At 41.8% G+C, this 10,985-nt stretch overlaps 1 pseudogene; it reads left to right on the top strand.

Annotated features, from left to right (window-relative positions):
- Positions 1–355: 355 nt before the first annotated feature.
- On the top strand, positions 356–4,729 carry LOC149384632 (uncharacterized; annotated as a pseudogene).
- The last annotated feature ends 6,256 nt before the right edge of the window (positions 4,730–10,985 follow it).

Raw genomic sequence — 10,985 nt, 5'->3', positions numbered from 1 at the left:
ATTGTCGCACCTTGGAAGAATTGTTTTGGGACTCATTTAAGACCCTGGTCATAACTTTCTGTGGTGTCGTCTATCTTGTTTGTGTCGTTTGGGTGTCGTTTTTCTTGTTTGTGTCGTTTGGGTGTTGTTTGTGTCGTTTTGGTGTATCGTTTTCGAATTTCCTTTCATCACCTTTCTGGTCTCTGAGTAGTTCGGTACGAGCCTATAGAGAGTTTGAGTGAGTGGTAAAAGGCAGAGAGAATAACTATCGCCATTATCAAACATGAGTGCAGAGTGATAATTTTTTAGTGTAAACACGTGAGGGAGACTTTTTGTGAGGTTTTTCTTTTGTTACTAACAACATCTTGCAGCTACCATGTCTAACAACGGTGACGAAAATGAGGGAATTCCAGACCGGAGGCTAATGATGCAAGCAATGATAGGAGAGATGAGGAGGATGATGAGGGAAGAGTTGGAGCCGCTCCGAGAATGTGTCGAAAGAGTGGAGGAATGCCAACAAGCTCCCAATAGAGGAAGACGAAGGCAGCCTCGGGAGGAGACAGAAGATGAAATGGATAATGATTTTGATAAGGAGGATTATAGGAGAGGAGGACGAAACGAAAGAAGGCAAGGAGGAACGGATAGAGAAGACGGAGGAATTAGTGGCATCAAGCAGAAGATTCCAACATTCCAAGGCAAAAGTGACCCGGACGCCTACTTTGAATGGGAGACGAAAGCCCAGTTTGTGTTCAATTGCTACAAGTACACCGAACGCAAGAAGGTAATACTTGCTGCCACTGAATTCACTGATTATGCTATTGTTTGGTGGGATCAGCTGCTGACGAGTAGGCAACGGGCTGGAGAGGAGCCGATAGAGACTTGGGATGAGATGAGGGCCATCATGAGGAAGAGATTCGTCCCTCGCCACTATTACCGAGAGCTCTATCAGAAGCTTCAGCGTCTACGGCAAGGCACTCGCAGTGTTGAGGAGTACTACCGGGAAATGGAGGTTGCCATGATCCGAGGAAACATAGAGGAAGATCGCGAGTCTACCATGGCCAGATTTATCAACGGGCTGAACCCAGACATAGCAGACAAAGTGGAGTTGCAGCATTATGTCGAGATTGAGGATTTGGTTCACTTGGCCGTCAAGATTGAGAAGCAGCTCAAGACGAGGGGTAGCGTGCGGGGAAACCGATTTTCAGAACTACCTGCATGGAAGAAGACCTTCAACCGAGACGGAAGAGCAGTTTCAAACCACGAGGAGACGTAGCCAAGCCAAGCACGTCCACGGCCCAAACCACATCTAGTTCTGGTCCCAGTGCTCAAAAGAAACCGGAGACGACATTTAAGAGAAATCATGATATCAAGTGCTTCAAGTGCCAGGGAGTTGGTCACCTCGCAAATCAATGCCCGAATAAAAGGAGCATTACGATTCTTCCTACCGGAGAGATGGTTACCGACGATGAAGAGGAAGATCAAGAGTGGCCCGGAGAAGAATCAGACGAGGAAATTGAGGCACCAGCAGAGCTCGTGTTGGTCTCTCGACGAAGTATGAAAGCACAGGTTGTACGAGATGATGAGGAGCAGCGCGAAAACATCTTTCACACCAGGTGCCATATTGGTGAGAAAGTGTTCAGTGTCATCGTCGACGGAGGGAGTTGTACGAATATAGCCAGCGTTGCTGTAGTGAAGAAGCTTTGACTTCCAACGAAAAATCACCCTCGTCCTTACAAGCTTCAGTTGTTTAATGATGGTGAAGAGGTACGTGTCTACAAACAAGTCCTTATCAGTTTTCGGATTGGTAGCTATGAGGACTCGGTGCTCTGTTACGTGGCACCAATGGACGCGGGGCATATACTTTTGGGGCGACCGTGGCAATTGGATCGGACGGTGACTCATGACGGCTACACCAACAAGTACTCCCTCAGGCACAAGAATCGTACCATCACCCTCGCACCCCTTACTCCAAAGCAAGTTCATGACGATCAACTGAGGATGCAACAAGAGAGGGAAAGGTTTAGGGCCCTAGAGAAGGGAAAGGAACCAAGGGATGAGGTAAAACCAGAGAAAAAAAAGAGAGAGTCCCAGAGAGAAAACCCGAGAGAGAAGTGGGGAGTGAAAGAAAGGATGGGGTCATGAAAAACAAAATCGGTGAGAGAAAACAAAACAACTTCTTTGCGGGAAAGAGTGATGTGAGGAAAGCCTTCTTTGCCAAACAGCCGATGATTTTACTTGTGTACAAGGAGGTTGCCTTATTCACTAACCAACATGACGAGGTTCTACCTACTGCCATTGTTTCTCTTTTGCAGGAGTTTAAGGACGTTGTTGTTCGAGATATGCCAACAGGACTACCACCGATTCGGGGGATTGAGCACCAGATTGACCTTGTACCCGGGGCCTCGCTTCCAAACAGACCGTCCTACCGAACCAACCCTGACGAAACGAAGGAGTTGCAACGACAAGTCGAGGAACTTTTGTCAAAGGGGTACATTAGAGAGAGCATGAGTCCTTGTGCCGTACCAGTTCTATTGGTTCCAAAGAAGGATGGGTCCCAAAGGATGTGCGTGGATTGCCGAGCCATCAACAACATCACGGTCAGGTATTGATTTCCCATTCCTAGATTGGATGATATTCTAGACGAATTACACGGGGCGTGTGTTTTCTCTAAGATTGACTTAAAGAGTGGGTACCACCAAATTAGAATGAAAGAGGGGGATGAATGTAAAACCGCTTTTAAAACTAAACTTGGGTTGTATGAATGGTTAGTGATGCCTTTTGGTTTGACTAATGCACCTAGCACATTTATGCGACTTATGAATCATGATTTGCGTTCGTTCATTGGTAAATTTGTGGTGGTATACTCTGATGATATTTTGATTTACAGCAAGACCTTGGATGATCATGTCTTACACTTGCGTGAGGTTTTTATTGTACTCAAACGTGAACAGTTATTTGCTAACCTTGACAAGTGCACCTTTTGCACCGATCATGTTGTTTTCTTGGTTTTTGTTGTAAGTTCAAAAGGAGTGCAGGTAGATGAGGAAAAGGTGAAAGCTATTTAGGAGTGGCCGACACCGACAAATGCAGCACAAGTACGGAGTTTACATGGCTTAGCAAGCTTTTATAGGCGCTTTGTCAGAGATTTTAGCACGATCACTGCCCCGCTCACGGAGGTGATGAAGAAAAATGTGGCGTTCGCATGGGGGCAAGCACAAGAGGAGGCGTTCACCGCAATCAAAGGAAAATTAGTCAACCCTCCTTGTCTCGCATTACCTAACTTCGATAAACCATTCGAGGTTGAGTGTGATGCGTCCGGCGTGGGAATCGGAGCAGTTCTCATGCAAGATCGACGGCCGATTGCGTATTTTAGCGAAAAGTTGACTGGGGCTACCGTTAACTACCCCACTTACGACAAGGAGATGTACGCATTGATTCGAGCTTTAGAGACTTGGCAGCACTACCTTTTGCCAAGAGAGTTCATGGTTCACTTGAAGGGACAACAAAAGCTCAACAAACGGCATGCGCAATGGATGGAGTTCATCGAGCCGTTTCCATATGTCATCAAGTACAAACAAGGTAAGGAGAATGTGGTAGCTGACGCCCTTTCTCGAAGGTATGTTTTACTTTCCACTTTAGATGCTAAACTGCTTGGTTTTGAACATATCAAAGAGTTGTATCCAGAAGACCGAGAGTTTAGTGAGATAGTTACGAAGTGTGAGAAGATGGCATCGGGAGATTACTTTAGGCATGATGGATTTTTGTTCAGGCTTCGTAGACTTTGTGTGCCTAGCCGTTCTCTTCGGGAGTTGTTAGTTAGGGAAGCTCATGGTGGGGGCCTTATGGGACATTTTGGGATAGCTAAAACTCTAGGAGTGATCCAAGAGCACTTTTATTGGCCTTGCATGAAGCGTGATGTTGAGAGGATTTGTGGTAATTGTGTAACATGTAGGAAGGCTAAGTCGAAAGTTTAATCACACGGTATGTATACATCTTTGCCTATTCCTAGCTCACCTTGTGTAGATATATCTATGGATTTTGTGTTAGGCTTGCTTAGGACTAATAGAGGTCGTGATTCTTATTTTGTAGTGGTTGATAGGTTTTCAAAGATGGCACATTTTATCCCTTGTCACAAAACCGATGATGCTTCTAATGTTGCTGATTTGTTCTTTCGAGAGATTGTTAGGTTGCATGGCATGCCTAGGACGATTGTCTCGGATAGGGATACCAAGTTCTTAAGCTACTTTTGGAAGACCTTATGGGCTAAGTTGGGTACTAGGTTGTTGTTTTCGACTACTTGTCACCCCCAAGCAGATGGTCAGACCGAAGTAGTTAATAGGACCATGTCGACTTTGTTGAGGGCAATAATTAAGAAGAATATCAAAACTTGGGAAGATTGTTTACCACATGTTGAGTTTGCTTATAACCGCGCTATTCATTCATCTACTAAGTTCTCACGAGAGGGCACGACTCAACATTGAGCGAAGAACGGAGCAGTATGCTCAGCAAGCCAACAAGGGCCGCAAGAGAGTGATTTTCGAACCTGGTGATTGGGTCTGGCTACATATGCGCAAGTAGCGTTTTCCGGAGCAACGCAAGTCCAAACTACAGCCGCGTGGCGATGGACCATTCCAAGTTATTCACAGGATCAACGATAATGCCTACAAATTGGATCTTCCAGGTGAGTATAATGTTAGTGCTACATTCAATGTGACTGACTTATCTCCTTTTGATGCAGATCATGATTTGAGGGCAAATCCTTTTCAAGACGAGGGGAATGATGAGGATATTCCCCAAAAGGAGCCGCAAGCAAAATACCAAGTGCCGGAAGGACCCGTGACGAGGGCTCGAGCGAGGAGATTCAAGGACGAGCTTAACAATCTGATCATCAAGCTCCAAGATGAAGAAGGGGACAAGCTCGCAAAGGAGAGAATTCAAGGAAGCCAAGAAACACCAATGAAGAATGTTATTTGGGCTAAATTGAATTAGTCGGACTATTCCTATTTTTCTATTTCAGTTTGTGTTATTTGGGCCAAGACATGTTATTTATAAAGCCCGTATGCGTTTGTGTTGGGCTGGTCCTTTGTTTTATGTTTATTAGTACTTAAATAAGGCTAAATGGGCTTATTAGGTTATGGGGCCCATGGAGCTACGAATTTGTCCTTTGTAAACTCTATAAATTAAGCCTTTAGGCTGAATGGAAGACGGACAATTTGGATTTTCGAGTTAAACATTTTTCTGTGAGGATTTCATTCTCTCTTTGGTTCGTTTAGAACTACTCGGGTTTCTTACAAAGCGGTGTGTGTAAGAGTTCGAGACCGACTTATCAGACGGCCATTAGCATTCGTCCGTGGCGTCATTCGATCCACCTTCGTTCCTAAATTGTAGACGATTCGTCGCTGTGCTATTGGGGTATCGGGTCTCGGAGCTTAGTCGGCCGAGGTTCGTATCACTTTTGAGTCCAAGTATTTAGCTCAAGCTTTGTTCATTTGGATCCATGAGGTCACTCGGCCAAAATTGATTTAATTGGGCCTTGTGGATTAATTTCATTTCGTAAGAATTTTATTGAAAATTCTTAATGGGCTTTTCTTATGTTGTCATGAACAAGAGAAGAAAATCTAGAAACACCTTCTAGAAGGCCTTCTTGGCCGCCCAACCCAATGAGAAAAGGGAGAGATTTTTGAGCATGAATGTATTAAGATACTTGCCAAAAGAAAAAGGGGAGACAAATTTCCTTAAAGACGGAAGTGCAATTTCGGCCAAGACAAGTCAAGGGAGAAGGAAAATAAAAGAGGAAACAAATCCAAGGTGTCATGAAGGCATAGTTTGGCCGTGTGACTTGGATAGAGAAAAGCGAAATATTGCTCATGAATATGTGATATTCTATAGAAGAGGAAACTACCTTATTGAAGGTAAAACCCTCTCCTATAAATAGAGCCCTCATTCCTCTCATTTTATTCATTCCACGTAAGTTAGAGATTGAGATAATCTCTCTCTAGACCTTGTGGCCGATTTCTCCTCTCTCTCTCTCTAGTTATTTATCATTTTTGTTTTGGCACATAGGTCCTCATTTGACCTAGTGGTTTTAGCTCTTCGACTTTGAGACTTATTCTCGAGTCGTCGTGTTTAAAAGTACCCACTCACTAATTCCTTTTCTCTCGAGTGATTCTTGTGATAGAAACCATCGTGGTTTCTCGTGTTGCCGAGGAAAGAAGAGAGATGTGCTGCTAGGGAGACGAACATTGCAACTTTCCAAAAGCTTCTCAACGTTCAAACTTCTAAAAAGGTTAGTAATCTTTAGTGCTCATAATAGTTTATATTTACATGTGCTTGCTCTTTGTCTAGGTTAGTAAAATCGTTTTGCTTGTCAAAAGAAATTTTTTAAAATTCCTGTTAAATCACGTAATGTACATTGTTTAATTGTGTAATTTCGTTCCTCTCTTGCTTATTAACGTGTATTATTTAGGGTTTAGTTATAGTCTGATTAGGTTTTCCTGATTGTATGTGTATAAATACCCCTTTATTTGTTAATGAGAATTATTCATTCCGCATATTATTTTGCTTTTATGGTATCAGAGCCACAAAATCGCAAACCCTTCCCTAAACACCTCTAGAATTCGTGACCAAACTCTCATGGCCGATTCTAATAATTCCAGCTTTACTGGAAATTCCTCTAAGTCTGGTGGAATTAATTCTATCAACCCAGGCGAAAATTCTTCTCTTTCCCATTCCATTAATTTCATTACTTCTCATAAGCTGAATGGAAGTAATTTCATGGAGTGGTCTCAGCCGCCAAAGTCTCAACCAGGCAGCCCTAGAGCTTCATCATCAACTCAAGATCAGATTTCCTTCTCTAAAGACAACTTAGAGCAATTGTTTAAGCTATGGTCATCTCATCAGCCCTCATCAAACCTAGCACACAAAGGTATTCATGTAGCAGCCCTAAAAACCACCCTAGAAAATTCCAATCCATGGGTTTTAGATTCAGGTGCTACAAACCACATGACTGGCTCATCTTATCTTTTTCACACATATTATCCTTGTTCTGGTCATGAAAAAGTAAAAATTGCAGATAGTTCTTTTGCTGCAATTGCTGGGAAAGGTTCAATTATTTTATCCCCATCAATGACCCTATTAAATGTCCTTCATGTTCCTAAACTTGCCTATAACCTGATCTCTGTCCATAAATTGTCAATTGATTCACAATGTAAACTCGCGTTTGTGCCTTCTTGTTGTGATTTTCAGGACCTAAGCTCGGGGACGATGATTGGCAGTGCTAAAGAATATGGAGGGCTCTACTACTTCACATCCGAGAACACCTTGAGTAAACAAATTCAGAAACCTCATTGTTCTAGTTTATTTTCAGTATCTGATGAAATAATGTTATGGCACTTTCGTTTAGGTCATCCAAGTTTTAGTTATTTAAAGCATTTGTTTCCTTCTATGTTTCGAAATAAGAATATTGATCTTTTGCAATGTGAAGTTTGTCAATTAGCAAAACACAAAAGGTCTAGTTTTCCTACTTTGAAATATAATCCATCAAAACCTTTTGCCTTAATTCATAGTGATATTTGGGGACCATCACGTGTAAAAAATATAACTGGTATACGTTGGTTCATTACTTTCATTGATGATCATACTAGAAACACATGGATATACCTTTTAAAGGATAAATCTGAGGCTGAAAACATGTTTAAAACGTTTTACAAAATGGTTGAAACTCAATTTAATAGCCGGATACAGATTTTAAGAACTGATAATGGTAGAGAGTACTTTAATAAAATCCTTGGTGAGTTTTTAATTGAAAAAGGTATAATCCATCAAAGTTCTTGTGTTTATACACCTCAACAAAATGGAATTGCCGAAAGAAAAAATAGACACCTACTTGAAGTTACTCGAGCTCTAATGTTTTCAATGAATGTTCCAAAACGTTTTTGGGGAGATGCGTTACTAACTGTTGCATATCTAATTAATAGAATGCCTAGCAAAGTTCTTAGCTATAATACTCCCATTAAAACACTAAAAACGTATTTTCCTGAAAATAAATGTTTCACACATCTTTCTCCAAAAATATTTGGGTGTACTGCCTTTGTTCACATTCATAATCATGAACGAGGAAAATTGGACCCTAGAGCAATAAAATGCATCTTTCTTGGTTTTTCACCAACTCAAAAAGGTTTTAAATGTTATGATCCCAGCTCGGGTAAATTCTTTGTAAGTATGGACGCCACATCTTTTGAAAACAAACCACTCTTTGAGAAAAACTCTCTTCAGGGGGAGATAAATGGTAATGAAGAGTGTTTTTGGGAATTAAATCACACCTTGCCTAATTCTGTACCTTTACCTACACGTGTGCCCAATGTTATTTCATCATCTAATGAAAATAGAACTGATTCAATTGAGGAACCAAGTACTGATTTCTGTGTTAACTCAAGAGTGCAATCAGAGAATGAAGTAGAAACTCAAGCATTGTCATCATCAGAACCGAGCTCAGGCCAAGGTAACACATCTCCTATCATCCATAATTCACCCATAGCCATTGAAAGGAGTGATGAGTCGGAAAGCCTAGATGAGTCAGAAAGCATAGATGAGCCTATTGCACTTAGAAAAGGAACCAGAAATTGCACCACTAGAAAAGCCGAAAAGTTTCCCATGTACCCTTTATCTAATTATGTCTCATATCAAAACCTTTCTCCTACCTTTAGAGCCTTTACCACTAATCTTATGACTGATGAGGTTCCTAGTTCTATACATGAAGCTCTAAGTAGTCCTAAGTGGAAGGAAGCTGTTTTAGAGGAAATGAGAGCTCTTAAGAAGAATGAGACTTGGGAGATGACTGAGTTACCTAAGGGAAAACGAATGGTTGATTGCAAGTGGATCTTTACTATCAAGTATAATGCTGAGGGAGTAATTGACAGGTACAAAGCAGGGCTGGTTGCTCGTGGGTTCACTCAAACCTATGGGCTTGATTATGAGGAGACCTTTGCTCCGGTTGCCAAGCTCAACACAGTCAGAGTTCTGCTCTCTCTTGCCGTGAATCTTGATTGGCCTCTACGACAATTTGACGTCAAGAATGCCTTCCTCAACGGAGAACTAGAAGAAGAGGTCTTTATGCAGCCCCCTCCGGGATTTGACCAGAATACAAGTGGGAAAGTGTGTTTCCTAAAGAAGGCGTTATATGGGCTCAAGCAATCTCCACGAGCTTGGTTTGGAAGATTTACAAAGGCAATGAAGGGTCAGCAATACACACAAGCCCACAGTGATCATACCATGTTCTATAAACACTCTCTAAATGGTAAACTCGCCATATTGATTGTTTATGTGGATGACATTGTGATGACAGGTGATGATGAGGCTGAACTCAGCAAGTTGACAAGGTTCCTAGCTCAGCAATTTGAGGTGAAAGATCTAGGAAGCCTTAAATACTTCCTAGGTATGGAAGTTGCCAGATCATCAAAGGGGATTGCAATCTCACAAAGAAAGTACGTGCTTGATTTACTCAAGGAGACAGGTCTACTCGGCTGCAAACCTGCCTCTACTCCAATTGATCCAAACCATAAACTCTCAAAGTCAGATGGTGAGGATCCGGCAGATAAAGCAAGGTAACAAAGGTTGGTTGGAAAGCTCATTTACTTAGCTCACACTCGGCCTGACATTGCCTACTCAGTGAGTCAAGTAAGTCAGCATATGCACAGCCCCTCCAATGATCATCTAGAGGCAGTGTATCGCATTCTTCACTACCTCAAAGGAAGCCCAGGAAAAGGAGTTCTCTTCAAAAAGAGTGAGGGGAGGCAGATTGAAGTATTCACAGATGCTGATTATGCCGGGTGCTTAGATGACCGGCGATCAACCTCAGCATATTGTACCTTTGTGTGGGGTAATCTTGTAACATGGAGGAGTAAGAAACAGGCTGTTGTGTCTCGGAGTAGTGCAGAGGCTGAGTTCCGAGCTATGGCCCAAGGTATTTGTGAAATACTCTGGATCAAAGGCATCTTGAATGAGCTACAAATCAAGTTCACAACTCCTATGAAGCTATTCTGTGATAATAAGTCTACCATCAGCATTGCCAACAATCCGGTTCAACACGATAGGACCAAGCATGTGGAGATAGATCGTCACTTCATCAAAGAGAAGCTAGAAAGGGGAGAAATCTGCATGCCATTCGTCCCAACATCAGAACAACTAGCAGATGTTCTCACCAAAGGGCTCTACAAGCTGAAGTTTGAAGACTTTATAAGCAAGTTGGGCATGATAGATATCTTTGCACCAACTTGAGGGGGAGTGTTAAATCACGTAATGTACATTGTTTAATTGTGTAATTTCCTTCCTCTCTTGCTTATTAACGTGTATTATCATTAAATAGCCCAATAGACTGATTGTTAGATGGGCTTTTATTATTTAGGGTTTAGTTAGAGTCTGATTAGGTTTTCCTGATTGTATGTGTATAAATACCCCTTTATTTGTTAATGAGAATTATTCATTCCGCATATTATTTTGCTTTTAATTCCGCCGCTTACCGAAGCGTTAACCTTTTTCTTAAACCCTAGATCAATTCCAACAAGGTCTTGTCTCATTGTCTCACTCTCGGACTTAGCTCATTGAGCAATGATCAGAGCAAAGCGCCGTTGAGTACTCTCATTTTAAGAGAGGGCCACGAGGGTGACTCTTAGTCTGGCGACAATTACACTTTTCATTAGTGTTGGGGATCGTGGGTTGTAAGCAACAAATATAACTCTCCCACTTGGTTTTTAGAAAAGGCACATCATCTCTTATAAGCTCGAAAACAAATTTCCTAGTTATAGAGTGATAGAGTGGACTTCTAGAAATGAATCCTAGATCTTCATGTTCAAGAAAGAGTAGTGTTAGTGAATAAAGGCACAAGGTACATACTCGGACATTTTCCTATTTTCTATTCCGGAAAGTACATGAGGGAAGTGTGAACTTCAACTTACTCGAACACTTAAAAGTTTGAGATTACACATCTTTATTTTTCGGCTTGTCTACAA

This window comes from Urtica dioica, chromosome 9 (assembly GCF_054948205.1).
Source record: "Urtica dioica subsp. dioica isolate 48M chromosome 9, U.dioica_male_clone48M_v1_H2, whole genome shotgun sequence".
Lineage (NCBI taxonomy): Eukaryota > Viridiplantae > Streptophyta > Magnoliopsida > Rosales > Urticaceae > Urtica > Urtica dioica.
This window is presented reverse-complemented; position numbering and strand designations above follow the sequence as displayed.